Genomic DNA, 16,154 nt, shown 5'->3' with positions numbered 1-16,154 from the left:
ATGATGATGAAGAAGACGATGATGAAGATGAAGATGATGATGATTACGATGTTAAAGATGATGTCAAAAACATAATCCATCGATTTACGTATTTGCTGGGAAATGATATTAGAAGCTTAATGCTATACCTTTCTATATTTAACGGTATTGAGAAGAATACTACTACATCACTGCACATCAGCGCTTGGCTGGGACATGAGACATTGGCACTTAGATTGTTGAAGAAAGGAAGAAATGTTGATGTCAATGCTCGAGATATTGGAGGGCGAATTGCTCTCCACATGGCTGCCTGGAAAGGCCACAGTGAAATCATTCAAATGCTCTTGGAACACGGCGCTCACCCGAGGGTCATCAGTCGCCAAGAAGCTACTCCTTTGGCGATCGCTATTCAGGAGGGACACAGAGACTGCATCAAAATACTTGCGACAGCAGGTGGCTTCGGCGAGGTTCAGCAAGAGAATCTAAGCAATTATGGGATATTGTTTGAAAAGCCCCACCTATGGTGAGAGGACCCCCAGCCATCTCCCGTTGTATGTGTGTTCGCATTGAGGAATAGAAAGAATCATCTCGACCAATGGCAAGCGAGCAGTCATGACTACTGAGTTTTAATATTAATCGGACGACAAATAATGTTTGTCTTAATTGTTAAATTTATCGTATTGATTTCAAAATAATTTTGATTTGATTTCAAATATATAAGTTACGGGGTTGGTAGCACTGCGCTACACGGTTAGTTGAGTGAATGGATTGCTCCGTAAGTTTTTGACAAATTAAGTATGTTAAGTTGAAAAACGAATTTATAAAGTGTGTTATCGTAGTTCAAGTATAAATTGTGATACCATTCCCACACCTTTTGAGTTTAAAAAAAGAAGGAAGGAAAGTTTTCATGATTGGAGATAAGTTGAAGGTTGATGGTACCCTTCTTTCCCTAAAGGAATTGCAAAAGCAAGAGTCAAACGATCCTCTAAGCGAGCGAGAAGTGAAGAGGCATCACCGAGTCCAAAACAAGGAGAATGCAAGGAATCCCGTGATCGTCAGACAAAGAAGAAGGGGAAAAGTCCAATGAAAACAGCCTTGAAAGATTCCTAACAAAAAATATTGATAAAACTAAAGAAGAAGACCGTCAAAACGAGCAATCGGAAGCAAAACGCAAGGAGGATTCAAGATCAGAAGAAACAAAAAAACAGGATGAATAGGAAAATGTGGAAACCAGGCTACCAACCAACAAAAACAAGAGGACAATATTTAAAGTAAGGAATTCAGGAAATAGTTATTCCCCAGAACGACTGGTCATCAAGGGGAATCAAGACCAAAACCTCCAGGTTTAATTATAGGCACACTCAATGTAAGAACACTCAAGACAGAAGATCGACTCATCGAACTAGAGGAAGCATTGAAGGAATCTAGCATTGATATCCTTGGTATAGCAGAAGTAAGGAGACACTCCGAAAAAATAATTGAAAGGAGCAGTGGATTCATTTTCTACCATTTTGGTGAAACACCAGGTCATAAAGGTGTTGGATTCCTTGTTAGAAAGGAGTTGAAGACGAAAATCGTAGAGTTCAAAGGTATATCCGAAAGAATAGCATTGCTGAAGTTGAAAACTCAGGGAAAACTGTTACATATTTACCAAGTTTATGCTCCTACTTCAATGGCTGAGGAAGCTGAGCACGAATCATTTTACAATTCACTCACCGCAGCTCTAAGCAGGGAAAGAAACAATTGGAAACATATAACTTTGATTATTGGTGACTTCAACAGTCAGGTGGGAAAGCAGGAAGAGGGTGAGAGGCTTACAGTAGGGAAATATGGCTATGGGACAAGGAACGAAGCTGGACAAAGACTGGTGGATTTCTGTCAAGAGCAAGGATTAAGAATAATACATTCTTCAAGAAACGAGCTGGTAAGAAGTGGACTTGGATTTCACCAAATCAATTGTTTAAAAATGAAATAGATTATGTGCTGACTAGGCACAATGGAATTGTGAAGCAGTTTGAGGTTTCAGGGAGTCTGAAATTTTATACAGATCACAGACTCATATCCATTGAATTGACAAAAGATTGCTTCAAAAGGAGGCCAAAAAGAGAATGGAATGAAGAAGTAGTAGGGAATATTTTCAAAGCAAATGAACAAGGACAATTTGAATTAGAATTGCAGAATTGGCGTGAACAAAGAGGTGCATGTCTGCAAGAGAGCTACAATAGATTGGAAAGCATCATAAAAAATGCTTTTGAACCTATAATAAGTACAAAGATGAGGAAAATAACCAATGAAACTAAAGAATTGATTGTTAAAAGAGAAGAAATGAAGAAGAAAAAGAACAAAAGTTTCCATGAACGAATTGAGTTTAATACGCTTTGCAAATTAGCAAGATACCAAATTAGAAAGGATATTAGGACATTTGAAGACAGAATTATAAAAAATGTATTGGACACCAGTGGATCAACAAAGAAATTGAGAAAACAATTGTTTGACGGCAAAGAATGGAAAGTTGGAGTCAAAGATAGACGTGGCAGGATTGTAAGGAATAGGAAAGGTATTTCTGAAAATGCTACTGAATTCTTCAGAGAGCTATATCGGGACACATCTGAGAGCGCTGTTGTATTGGAGCAGATTAATTTGCAGGAAGAAGTACCAACAATTGAAGAAAGTGACCTGAAGACAGTTGTAAGTACTTTGAAAAGCAATACCATGGCAGGAGGCGATAGGATAACAAACGAGATGCTGAAAGTACTGTACTCGATCTCTTCAGAAACAATAATCAGTCTGTTTGATAGAATCTTCAGTGAACATTCGGTACCTCAGCAGTGGAAAACATCAGACATAATTCTACTGTTCAAGAAAGGAGATCAATACGACATCAACAACTATCGACCAATAAGCATTTCATCTTGTTTCGGGAAACTCTTCATGAAAATGCTACAATATCGCCTACAACCAATTATGAATGAGCGTCAACCAGTCGAGCAGGCGGGATTTCGAAGTGGATTCTCAACGATTGACCATCTTCAAGCAGTTAGTCAACTCATAGAAAAATGTGAGGAATTCAATATAGGTGTCTACTTGGCCTTTATTGATTATAAAAAGGCATTTGATAGTTTGAAACATGCATTCCTCTTCACGTCGCTTGAAATGATTCCAGCAACCTTCTTAAATATAATAAAGGACGTATATAACAATAGTACAGCACGAGTAATATCAGATTCACCAGGAGAGATCTTCAGCGTGCAGAAAGGTGTGAAACAGGGTGACCCACTCTCGCCGTCTCTCTTCAATGCCGCTCTACAAAACATTTTTAGTGGTCTCAAGTGGGATAGGTATGGTTTGAATATCCAAGGACAATATCTAAATCATTTACGTTTTGCGGATGACATTGTTCTCATCGCCAAATCTCCATTAGAACTAAAAATCATGATAACCAGCTTGGCTGCTGAAAGTGAGAAAGCGGGGCTCATTATAAATCCAGGGAAAACACATCTCATGACTAATAGGGAAACAGTAGACATAACACTTGATGGCTGCTCATTGAATTGGTCAAGAGAGATTATTTATCTAGGACAACTGATTGCTTTCACTGACAGAACCGACAAAGAAGTGAAACGTAGGTGTGCAATTGCATGGAGGAAATATTGGTCATTGAAAAGTATTCTCAAGAATAAGGAGATTAGTACTGTTAAGAAGACACAGATATTAAAGACTTGTGTTTTTCCCGCGCTTATTTACGGCTCCCAAACCTGGGCGTTAAAGAAAGCAGTACTACAGAAAATAGCAAGAACTCAAACGGCGATGGAAAGAAGTATACTGAACGTAAGGAGGTTAGATAGAGTTAGGAATACATCCATCAAGGCGATAACAAAATTGGACGATGTACTGAAGACTATCAAGACTCTGAAGTGGATGTGGGCAGGTCACGTCGCTAGATTGGAGGATGGCAGGTGGACGAAGAGTCTAACTTTGTGGAAGCCCAGCTGGAGGAGAAGGAAAATTGGACGACAGCGATTCAGATGGGAAGACGACATTATGAAAGTGACTGGGGATAGGTGGGCAGTGTATGCAAAAGATAGAGATAGATGGAGGAACCTGGGAGAGGCCTATGTCCAATAGAGGACCTGGTTTCCACAAATAAAATGATAAGAACATTTTTGCATTTTCTTTTTATTTAATCTTCTATAGTGATAATGGAGTTTGGACTATTTGAAAAAAAGCTAGCTAATTAGTAATGTTATTTAATATTTTCAGTTTAGCAAAGATGTTCATTCTTTTTACATATTATTTTGTATTACTGTATAGTGTTGGGAACCAATAAAGGCTTTTATTATTATTATTATTATTATATTAGCCGTCAAGCTCCCAGATGGAAGACGCTGAGCAAAATTGGTTCATTTTTTGTTTTTCTTGTTCTTTTTATCAATCCACCAGTTTTTCATTTTCAGTGAGAACTCCGCTTTCCTTGCTTCACTCCATTTTGTTCCCACTCTTGGCACAGTCATCTCTGGTTTAACTTCCCATTTTTCAACCTTTTCTCTGAAACTGTTCCTGTTGTATATTTCATCATTGTTAATGTTAGCAAGTATTAAGTCCTTCTTGACGTTTTTCATCCATGCACCTCCATTACTAAGGGTTGCTACATATGTTACTATTCTTTTTGTAAGTCTGTGATCTGGAAGCCTCATTATGTGACCATAAAATTTAAGGCGCCTTTTCCTGATGTCTGCTTCTATGTTAGAGTATTCTTCAACTTTGGCTGTTTTCTGTAGTCTATAACCATCTTCGGTCTTTCTTGGTCCAAGTATTTTTCTAATTATCTTCCTTTCTTCTTTTTTCAAATTTTCAGTATCTGTTTTTCTGCTAAGTGTTAGGGTCTCGCTGGCATACAACATTGTTGGCTTGATTACTGCGTTATAATGTTTGATTTTGGTATTGATAGACATACATCTCTTATTATAAATATATTGCACTAGCCCTAGGCCTTTACGAGCTTTCTGTATCCTTTCATTTTGTGCATGTTTTTCTGATATAATTTCCCCAAGATATTTAAAGTATGGTACCTTCTTAATTGTTCCATATTTTGTTTGTAATTTAGTAACTTCTATATTTGATGTTGTGAAAACAGTTTTTTCAAATGATATTTGTAAGCCTACTTGTTCAGCACATTCTTTTAAAATTTCTATTTGTTTTATTGCACTTTCCAATGAATCTGACATTATAGCAAGGTCGTCTGCAAAAGCTAAGTATGGAATTTGAAGATTATTTTTCTTGGTTCCCAGCGAGATTGGCTTCCAGTGGTTCACCTCCTTCAGTTTCTTTTCCCATTCTTCCATTACTCTATCAAGAACTATGTTGAAGAGCAGTGGTGATAATCCATCACCTTGCCTAACACCAGTCTTTATCTCAAAAGGCTTCGAAAGTTCTCCCATAAATTTTATTTTTGATGTTGTGTTTGTCAATGTTTGTTCTATGATTTTTCGAGTTTTCTGATCCAGGCCTTTCTCTTCAAGAATTTTAAATAGTGTTGGTCTGTGGATTGAATCGTAGGCTTTCTTAAAATCAACAAATACGTATATTGTGGCTTTACTTCGTAATTTTCTTATCTGTGATATTAATTTCAAGTTCAATATTTGTTCTGGACATGAACGATTTGGTCTAAATCCAGCTTGGAAATCTGAAATTTTGGGTTCTAGTTGTTTCTGGGTTAAGAAAACAACTTAATGTATTTTGAATAAATGAAAAGATATCTTTGAGTAGGTTTAAATGGTAGTGCCCTGTGGGTGTGGGCAGTGCGTGCGTCAATGGGTGAGAACACCAATTGTGCTTGAGCTGGGTGCAATTCGGTGCACAATTTTAAATTACTCGATTGAACCTGGTTCCAATTCAATTGCAGGATGCAGAGGAGGAAATACCAGTGGGAAATCTGATTTCATTTTATTTTGTCAATTCTATGTGAAGACAAAAATTTTACAAAACTACAGCTGCACCAACCCTTTTATATGGGTGTGAAACCAGGGTGCTGTCAGGGCCAGAGGAAAGTAGACTACAGGCACCTGGTGGTTACATACCTCGAGTGTTTGGTCATTCAATTCTAAATGAATGCTTCACATATCGTCTGAGAAACCCGAAAATTGTGTAACTCCACTTTTTCATGAAAATGACATTTTGATACTATCTTGTGGCAAAAAATAGACCTCTCCACTTCAGAAAGTAGTGTAAATCCATATAATCCATAGAGTGGTCAAATTAGAAAAAAAAAACTGTGTATCTCCAACAGCTAGTTTCTGCAAGGAAAGTTGTGTATCTCCATTTTCATTGGAGAAGAGAAAACTGTGTATCTCCCAACAGCTGATTTTTACAAGGTAAGTTGTGTATCTCCATTTTGATTCCGCCACATTGCTGTATTGTGCCTACTGTCTACTATAGTAGAATGTAGAATATTATTAGCCCAATATTTGAGAGGCAGATATTTGTTTTGTTGTGAATTTTAATCATCTTTAAAGGTAAAGATATTATTTTTCTGATTTTGTGTAGACTTTGCACCTTATAAAGCATAATTTGTGATAAATGGAGGACGATCTTGAGGATGTTGATGATGATGATGATGATGATGATGATGATGATGATGATGATGATGATGATGATGATGAAGAAGACGATGATGAAGATGAAGATGATGATGATTACGATGTTAAAGATGATGTCAAAAACATAATCCATCGATTTACGTATTTGCTGGGAAATGATATTAGAAGCTTAATGCTATACCTTTCTATATTTAACGGTATTGAGAAGAATACTACTACAGCACTGCACATCAGCGCTTGGCTGGGACATGAGACATTGGCACTTAGATTGTTGAAGAAAGGAAGAAATGTTGATGTCAATGCTCGAGATATTGGAGGGCGAACTGCTCTCCACATGGCTGCCTGGAAAGGCCACAGTGAAATCATTCAAATGCTCTTGGAACACGGCGCTCACCCGAGGGTCATCAGTCGCCAAGAAGCTACTCCTTTGGCGATCGCTATTCAGGAGGGACACAGAGACTGCATCAAAATACTTGCGACAGCAGGTGGCTTCGGCGAGGTTCAGCAAGAGAATCTAAGCAATTATGGGATATTGTTTGAAAAGCCCCACCTATGGTGAGAGGACCCCCAGCCATCTCCCGTTGTATGTGTGTTCGCATTGAGGAATAGAAAGAATCATCTCGACCAATGGCAAGCGAGCAGTCATGACTACTGAGTTTTAATATTAATCGGACGACAAATAATGTTTGTCTTAATTGTTAAATTTATCGTATTGATTTCAAAATAATTTTGATTTGATTTCAAATATATAAGTTACACAATACCTGAAGATTTATGTAGCTTGATGAAAATTGTGTTTGTAATATCTATTTACTAAATGGTTGATTGTTTATTTTTGCTAGTTTATTAATAGTGCCTGAAAATTTAAACAATTTTATGTAGATGAAAGACGAGGGAATATCTTATATTATGCTTTATTTGTTGCTTGTGTAATTGTTTGAAGAGTTATAAAATGTTTCATAAAAGCAACTGGCTGGTGGTGTTGTAAGTAATTATATTATTGAGAAAAAATTTATAAGTAGTATAAGATAAATAGTTAATGTGTAATTACATTTTACTTTTTTACATTTTTTCGTTTATATTTTTCAAGACTCGTATCTGAGGTACTCAAGATTTTTCAGACTGAATGAAACTGATAGTTCAAACTATAATAATAAGGACCCAATTGCACAAACATTTATAGAGTTTAACGGTGATAAAATGCTGATTGATGATGACCTCTTACGCTTCTCTCGTTGGTTCTAGTGACATCATCTAATCATGGCTGAAATCAAAAAATAGTTTCATGCAACCTGGAATACGTCTAATTAACTAAAGATGAGTCATTAATCCAACACATGGGTTCATGATAAATAGTTATAGTTTATATACTGTAGATGAATATTTATAAAATGGACTGGAAAAGCAAGAGGGGAGAGAAAAGAGACAAAACTTGCAAAATGATAAATGAATTTGTAGAGTAAGCGTGAATGTTTTGTCGGTTCAACGTTCCTTTTTACTTGAATTTATTGGAGGGATAAATATTATGTGAATCAGTTTTTTGGATTTTCTATAACTACAATTAATAAGATGTGTTCAATTTTATAAAACTAACATTGAAATTATATGTATTCTCTTTTGAATTTTTTGATTACCTAACCATAAAATTAGTAGCCTAATTATTGTTTATTGTTGGTAGCACTGGGCTACACACTTAAGTCAATGAAATTTTAGGCTCCCAAATTTTTCGAATTTAAACATTTGTTGTGTCGAGTATTTACATAGTGAGTATTCAAGTGATATTTTCAAGTGCACAGTTACCTGGTATGGATATCCAATTTACAGAATAGTAAGTTGTATTAATGTACACTGTTCAACATACACACGCTTCTTTTCGCACAATAGTCTCCATTTTGTCTACCGGCACTTTCCTGTAATTATGCTTTCTTGTTGACAATAATTCACCCTGACTTTGTGTTTGTGACTGCTGGCTATCGACATTGAGGCTACGCAGTAGGCCTATCACTGATAGTAGTTCGAGCAGCCGACAGGTATTTCTTATCAGAGTGCTGTTATCAGGACCAAAACACAGCTGATCAGTTGCTTATTTATGTTTTGCCGCCATCGTTTTGAAATTTCGTTTCATTCATTATCCTTCCTCTCATTTAGTCCGATAGAAAAACCTATGTACTCAGGAGCTTCCTATAATGTTTTCCAGCCTTGTTTGCTCTCTTGGCGATTCCTATAATATTCCTATCTGACCTTTCCAAACATCGAATAAACGACGCAATCTCGTTCTTCATTATTCATTGATATATTCTTTACTACGACTGTTGAATATTTAATCTTACAAAATGTTAACCAGAAGAAATCGAAATGAACTGTTGAAATTGTCAGATGTGGACTGCATGCATCTGAGTGATGGACTGATGAATGAGGAGGTTGTGCAGTTGGCTGTTCAAATACATGGAGCACTGGGTGTCATATCTTCCAATTATTCTAATGATGCAATTGTGGAAATTGTCCCTCATCTTATCAGTACTCTGAATCGACTAGATGCCTGCCTAAAAGTAAATGACGACCTTCAAGGAATCTTAAATGATATTTCAACCGAGAATTCTCAATTAAAAAAGAATTTAGATATTGAAAAGCAAAGAAGAATCGATTGTTTTGAAGAGTCATTAAACATGGAAGAACAAACTGATCAGGAGATACAACGATTAAAAAAACAAGTCAATGATTTATTGGGAAATAGAGAAAAACTTGAATTCAGTGCTGGAGTGGAAGTTAGGTCTTTTGCCCATATGTCAACACAGACTAAATCAAAAATGACATGTTCAGACTGCTCTAGACTCCATGAAAAATTAAGAATTAAGCAGATGGAACTTATGGAGGTGAGACAACGTCGGTGGGAGGATCGGATTGAGCTGGAGGAGGGAGCGAAGATGTCTTCAATAAATAATAGGCTTAATAAATCTCCATACGAGAAGCGATCAGACAACATTGTCGAAAACTCAACAACTGTTTTATCAATTAGTAAAGCTCCAAATCCATCAAATATTGAACATACTAGATTGAATTCAAAGAGAATTGTCAAGAAAAATAAGGAGACTGGAAAAATAAAAATTGTTGCTGACAGTCATGGCAGACGTTTGGTGAAGCTGGTGGCTGATGCGTCCGACGGTGCCGTAGAAGGTGTCATCAAACCGGGGGCCACATTCGATCAAGTAGCATCCAGCTGTACCCAGGAGGGTTCATCCCTATCCAACAAGGACCTCATTGTTATCATCGGTGGAACCAACGACATGCATGAGGATCGATCTGGCGACTTTCTAACTTCATTGAGGAATCAGCTGCAGGGTTTAATGCATTCCATATCGTTATGATCTTCCTAAAAATTCTTCTATTAATTGTACTATTAAGAATACCAATCAATCCATTCGTAAGCTTTGCGGTGGTTTTTCAAATGTTAAGGTCTTGAATGTTGAAGACATTGGCCGTCGTTTCCATACCCGCCATGGATTGCATTTCAGTTTCATGGGAAAGCGCTACATATCGGATTCTATAGCAAAAGCGTATCATAATTTGTCACTGGATCTTGACTCTTCTAGCACTGTAGATTATTATACTATTTCCACTGATAAACTGGCTGATAACGTTGCTGATGGTACACTACACTCACATAGACGCACTTTAAACGGACAGTAAATGACAAGGCTCAAAAGAGAGTTTTTTTCTCCTAATCAGACTTCTATTCATAAAAATAGATCAGTTTTTGACAAGATTTCTATATTACATCAAAATGTTCAACACCTATCATCACGATTGGAAATGTTGAAAATAAATTTACAGGAGTTGGAGCCAGAGATACTAGCTATTTCAGAGCATAAAATGTCAAGTGCTGAAACAGAAATACTAAATCTACCAAACTATCTGATAAGTTCACAATTTTCTAGACTTAACAGTACTGGGGGTGGGGTCATGATTCTAGTGCACAATAAATTTTTCTCAATATGTAAACGTGTAAATCTACCTGCTATTCAGTCAATAACGACTGAAAAAGAGTTTGAATGTTGTTTAACTGAGTTTTCACTTGATAATTTTAATTTTGTCCTGGCTTGCTTATATAGGACACCTCCGCATTGTTATTTAGATCCATTCTTAGAAAAGTTAGAAATACTTCTTGAAATTCTATGTAAAAAATATAATAAAGTTATCGTTGCAGGTGACATAAATATCAATGTTCTGGAGAAAAATAACACATATAATAAGTTCATGAATGTACTGAAAATGCATAATATGATTTATAAAGTCAATTTCCCTACAAGAATTACTACCACATCTGAAACAGCGATAGATAACTTTATTACCAACATAGCTGATGATAGTTTAAAGATATCGGGTATAATCACTCATATCTCGGACCACGATGCGCAGCTGCTCGAGATCCGAGGTATGAGTGTGTTCCGCGATAAGCCAATCAGGAAATTTTGTCGTAGATTTGATGACTGCCACTTAGAAGTGTTCTATAGAGAGTTAGCTCATTTAAATTGGATGGAGGTTTATCAATCACCAGTGGATGAAAAGTACAATGTCTTTATCTCGACTTTTTCACATTATTTTAATATTAATTTTCCAAAAATCCTGAGAACTATGAAAGAAACTGATAGTAGGAACGGGATGAGTCCAGAGGTCACTGATAAAAAAAGAGAATTATTAGAGTTAGAGAATTTACATAGACAAACAAAAAGAGAAGAATTAAAGATTCAAATAAAAAATAATAGAAAAGCTCTTAAACTTATGATTGTAAAGAATAAACAAAAATACTTTGATGGGAAAATTTCTAATTCTAAAAATAAGAATAAAGTAACTTGGAAAATTATAAATGCTGAGGTGGGTAAGAATAGGAAGAACAACTCAAATCTAAGTGTAATAAGCGATGGTATACACTCAACGAATCCTAGTACTGTGAGCAATATATTTAACGATTTTTTTGTTTCGGCTGTTGATAGGTTTGTTAAACCAGATATTCCCAATGGTTCTAGACCTGTAACTGTACAAAATCCACGTTGTTGTCAATCTTCATTGAGGTTTAGATTTGAACCTATTACTGAGTGTCAATTACATAAAATAGTGATGTCTTTTGAGAACAAACACTCTTCTGGACCAGATGATATCCCAATAACGGTAGTGAAACGAGTTTTACGAGCTATAATCAAGCCATTAACACACATTATAAATTCATCCCTTATAGCAGGTCAATTTCCTGATAAACTGAAGATAGCTAAAGTTTACCCAATATTTAAAAAAGGTGACATCAAAGATCCAGGTTGCTACAGACCAATAGCGTTGTTATCAGTTTTCTCAAAAATCATTGAACGTGTGGTATATATTCAATTAATGAAATACCTAGAAGCAAACCATTTATTGGATAAAGAACAGCATGGTTTCCGCTCAAAAAAGTCAACAATTACAGCAATGGTGGATTTCATAGATACCATAATTAATACAATAGATAAAGGTGAGAGAATTATTGGCATATTTTTAGATATGACACGTGCATTTGATAGTGTGTCTCATAATGTTCTTTTGCGCGCATTAGAGGAATTGGGAGTACATGATAAGGAGAGGAAGTGGTTCTCATCTTATTTGATTGGCAGACAGCAATTTGTTGAAATAGAGCATACTGAGGAGAAAAACAATCATAGTTACAAATACAGTTATCGCTCTAACCTAAGAAGTTTAAAGTATGGTGTCCCTCAAGGGTCCATTTTGGGTCCCTTACTATTCCTATGTTACATCAAGGGTCTGCCTGATGTGGTTCGAGCACATGCCTCTGTGTGTCTCTATGCAGATGATGCTAACATCATATTTTCAGGAAAATCGATTGAGGATGTAGAACTCTCATCTGCTGTAGGCCTGTCCTCTATTAATGAATACCTGAATAGCCGAAATCTCTTGCTGAACTCAAGTAAGTCTATTGTAGTCCCCTTTTCAACAAGGCAGAACAGGAGTGAATTGTGTCCAAGCGTAGCTATGAATAACACCCTTTTGGATTGTAAAGATCAAACTAAATTTCTTGGTCTGTTAATAGATAGTAACCTTTCGTGGGATAATCATGTTGCCAATGTTGTGAAAAAAATATCCCCAGGTCTATATGCATTGCGTCAAATGTCCAGTTTATGTAGTATACAAATATTAAAATCAATATACCACTCAGTAGTACATGCACATCTATCATATGGTCTCTGCATATATGGTAGTACAAGTAAAAGTAACCTTGATAAAATTCTAAAACAGCAAAAACGAGCAATAAGAATTATGCTGAACCTCAATAGAACTGATTCTGTAAAATTAGCTTTCTCAGACCTGGAAATTTTAACAATATATGGACAATACATATATGATGTTATAGTCTTTTTCAAAAAATTTGGTGACACAAACTTGAGAAATAACACTCACGGTTATAATACAAGGTTTGGTCGTATAACAGAGAGGCACAGATTAGATCTTTTTACGAAAAAAACCATATACAGAGGTAAGAAGTGTTTTGTAAAGTTGCCAAGCAGTCTCCAAATATTAGAAGATCCAACAATGTTTGCAAAGTATCTAAGGGAATATCTGGTAAAATTGTCGCTGTATTCGTTTGAAGAGTTTAACATTGATTTTTGAAAAAACGTTTTTGTCTATACTAGGCTAGCCTAGTTATTTATATCTATATATATATTTAATCTATTGACACTGTTCCAATGTATCTCTTACATTTGATGAATAAAGACTATTTCTATTTTATTCTATTCTATTCTATTAAGTTACATTCCAAACAAGACCACTATACATTTTGTAACAGAAGATCAAAAAGCATTTAGATAAGTTCATTTATTTTGAGTAGAGAAATTTTTCATCATAAGATACTGTATTGTATTCGATTTGAAATAATTTTCTGAATCATCAGATTCAACAGACAAAACGGAATTGACAAACAACCCACTGTGTGGTTAGCTATCAAATTTTTATCCTGTGACATAAACCTATTGCTCATTCGATCTAGAATTTGAGTGTTTGAAGCTAGATTTAAAAAAGTATGTAGTTAATCTTATGTTCTATAACAATCATTACTTGAGGTGGAACACTCAGTCATTGATTCTGTAACTTCCATAGAATAATTCTATTGGTAATTATTGACATCAAATTCCAATTGTTTCAGGCTCTATATAAAATAATCAAACCATGAAAAGGAGAGAAAGGATGAAGTCTCGGGGTGAGCTGATTGTGAATTTGGCAATTGGTAGGTCTAAATAGATTACTTTCTTTTTATTGGTAATGGAAATATAATGAATAGAAATCTCGATGATGTCACAACCTCATTAAAAAGTCCTGGCCGTGAGGCCATGCATTATCTTTCTAAATCAAACTTGACTACAATTTTATTTTTTTTTTTTTTTACAAAACTACAGCTGCACCAAACCTTTTATATGGGTGTGAAACCAGGGTGCTGTCAGGGCCAGAGAAAAGTAGACTACAGGCATCTGAAATATGGGTGCAGCCGAGAAGATCATTAAAGAGATACTGAGATAGAAAACAACTTAATGTATTTTGAATAAATGAAAATATATCTTTGAGTAGGTTTAAATGGTAGTGCCCTGTGGGTGTGGGGAGTGCATGCATCAATGGGTGAGAACACCAATTGTGCTTGAGCTGGCAGTGGCGGTTCTAGGCCTAGGCTGGGTAGGCGGCCGCCTACCCAGTTTTTATGAGATTTTTTTAAATTTTTCATGTAAACCTAAAAATGTTAAATAAAAAAATAAATTTTGGAAGTATATTTGAATGTTTATAGTCATGAGTTATATTTTAGACGATTCAACAGAAAATTGTTTTTATTCTATTCTATTACTATGCCACATTTGCAGTGCGTGAACGCAGGGCTTTCTATGCTTAGAATGGGGAATTTTTGTGGTGTACTCTCTGAGTGACTAGGCTGGCAATACTGCCGAGCCACTCGCCGACTCGCCTTAAATCCAAGGAGGGTGAAGCTGACAAGGATGCAATCATTGATCTACTAAAAATTGACTGTGAGAGACTTTCTGTCACAAATCATTTGACTGAGAATAAAGAAGTTGGAGATCAGATGAGAGCGATGTCTGTGACTTTTGAAACCTTGGAAGCGGACAACAACACTTTAAGGAATGAGAACAGTTTTTTAAGAAGTAGCGCTGTTAAATTGAGTAATAAAAATAAGAGCTTCTTGAGTTCCAAATCTAAGATTAATGTTTTCAAGCAATCAGGATTTGAACCAAGTCGATCAAGATGTTCAAATTCAAATGTTGATAGTGATGCTGCGGTTGCAGACGATTGTGAATCCGTGTCCGTCCCAGCATCTCCTAATCTCACAGTGCACCACTACGCCAACAGCCAGGGTAGAGATGTCGGAAGTCAGTTCAGGAGGAAGAGCAACATCAATTTCAACTCGTTTGTGAAGCCAGGAGCCAGGTTTCGTAATGTTGTGCCGGATAGATTGGCGGATTTCGGCAGGAAGGATGTTCTGGTGATTCAGAGTGGTTCTAATGACATCAGCAGAAATGAGGCAAATGAAGTCCTGACAGCTTTACGACAGTGTCTGCCAGCCCTCTATGGAACCAATGTCATCATTTTCTCGATTCCACATCGCTTTGATTTGGCGGACTGGTCGTGTGTGAACAAACTGATCAAAGACACTAATATATCTATGAAAAAAATATGCGATTTGTTTCCTAATTGTAAGTTTGTGGATATAAGTCATTTGGGAAGGAGATTCCATACAACGCACGGACTTCATCTTAATAAGTTTGGCAAAAAGATTATCAGTGATTGTATTGTAAAGTGCGTACAAAGTAATTTCATGATTACAGAATCTACTCCTGCTATTCCACTTTATAGTTCTTTTTTAGTTTAGACCACATAACTTCTAGCTCAAATTTGGTAATTGATAATGTTCCTATTGAAAATCGATATAATATTAATAATCTTATTGGTGTAAAGCGAATTTGTGATTCTTTAGATAATTGTAATAGTCTACTTAGTAACGATCAATCATCTAGTTTAGTTGTTGCTCATTGGAATGTTCGTTTGATAAATAAATTGGATGAACTCACAAGTTTCAACTGCAAATTTGATGAAGACATATTATGTGTTTCTGAACATTGGTTGGATTCAAATGATCTGACTGAGATTGAAATTAGTGGCTATACATGCATCAGCCCATATTGCAGGCCTACAGGGCAAAGAGGTGGATCTTTGATCTGTGTTAAGTCATCCTTAATTGCAGTTGAAATTCCATATTTGGTTGAATTATCCGTTGAAAGGGTTTGTGAGATTTCAGCTGTGTTGATTGAGCAATATAATGTTATTTGCATTGAAATTTACCGTGTTCCTTTAGCGAGTAATTTTGAGGCTTTCATAGAAACGCTTCTCGGCATGCTTGATGTTTTAAATAGCAATAATAGTACTAATGCTAGCATTATCCTCTGTGGGGATTTCAATGTAAATTTGATGATAGATTCTAACTACAGTATGGTCTTAAAAATTTGCTGTCAAGTTTAAATCTCAATTTAACAATCAATG

This window comes from Nilaparvata lugens, chromosome Y, assembly GCF_014356525.2.
Source record: "Nilaparvata lugens isolate BPH chromosome Y, ASM1435652v1, whole genome shotgun sequence".
NCBI classification, from domain to species: Eukaryota; Metazoa; Arthropoda; class Insecta; order Hemiptera; family Delphacidae; genus Nilaparvata; species Nilaparvata lugens.
This window is presented reverse-complemented; position numbering follows the sequence as displayed.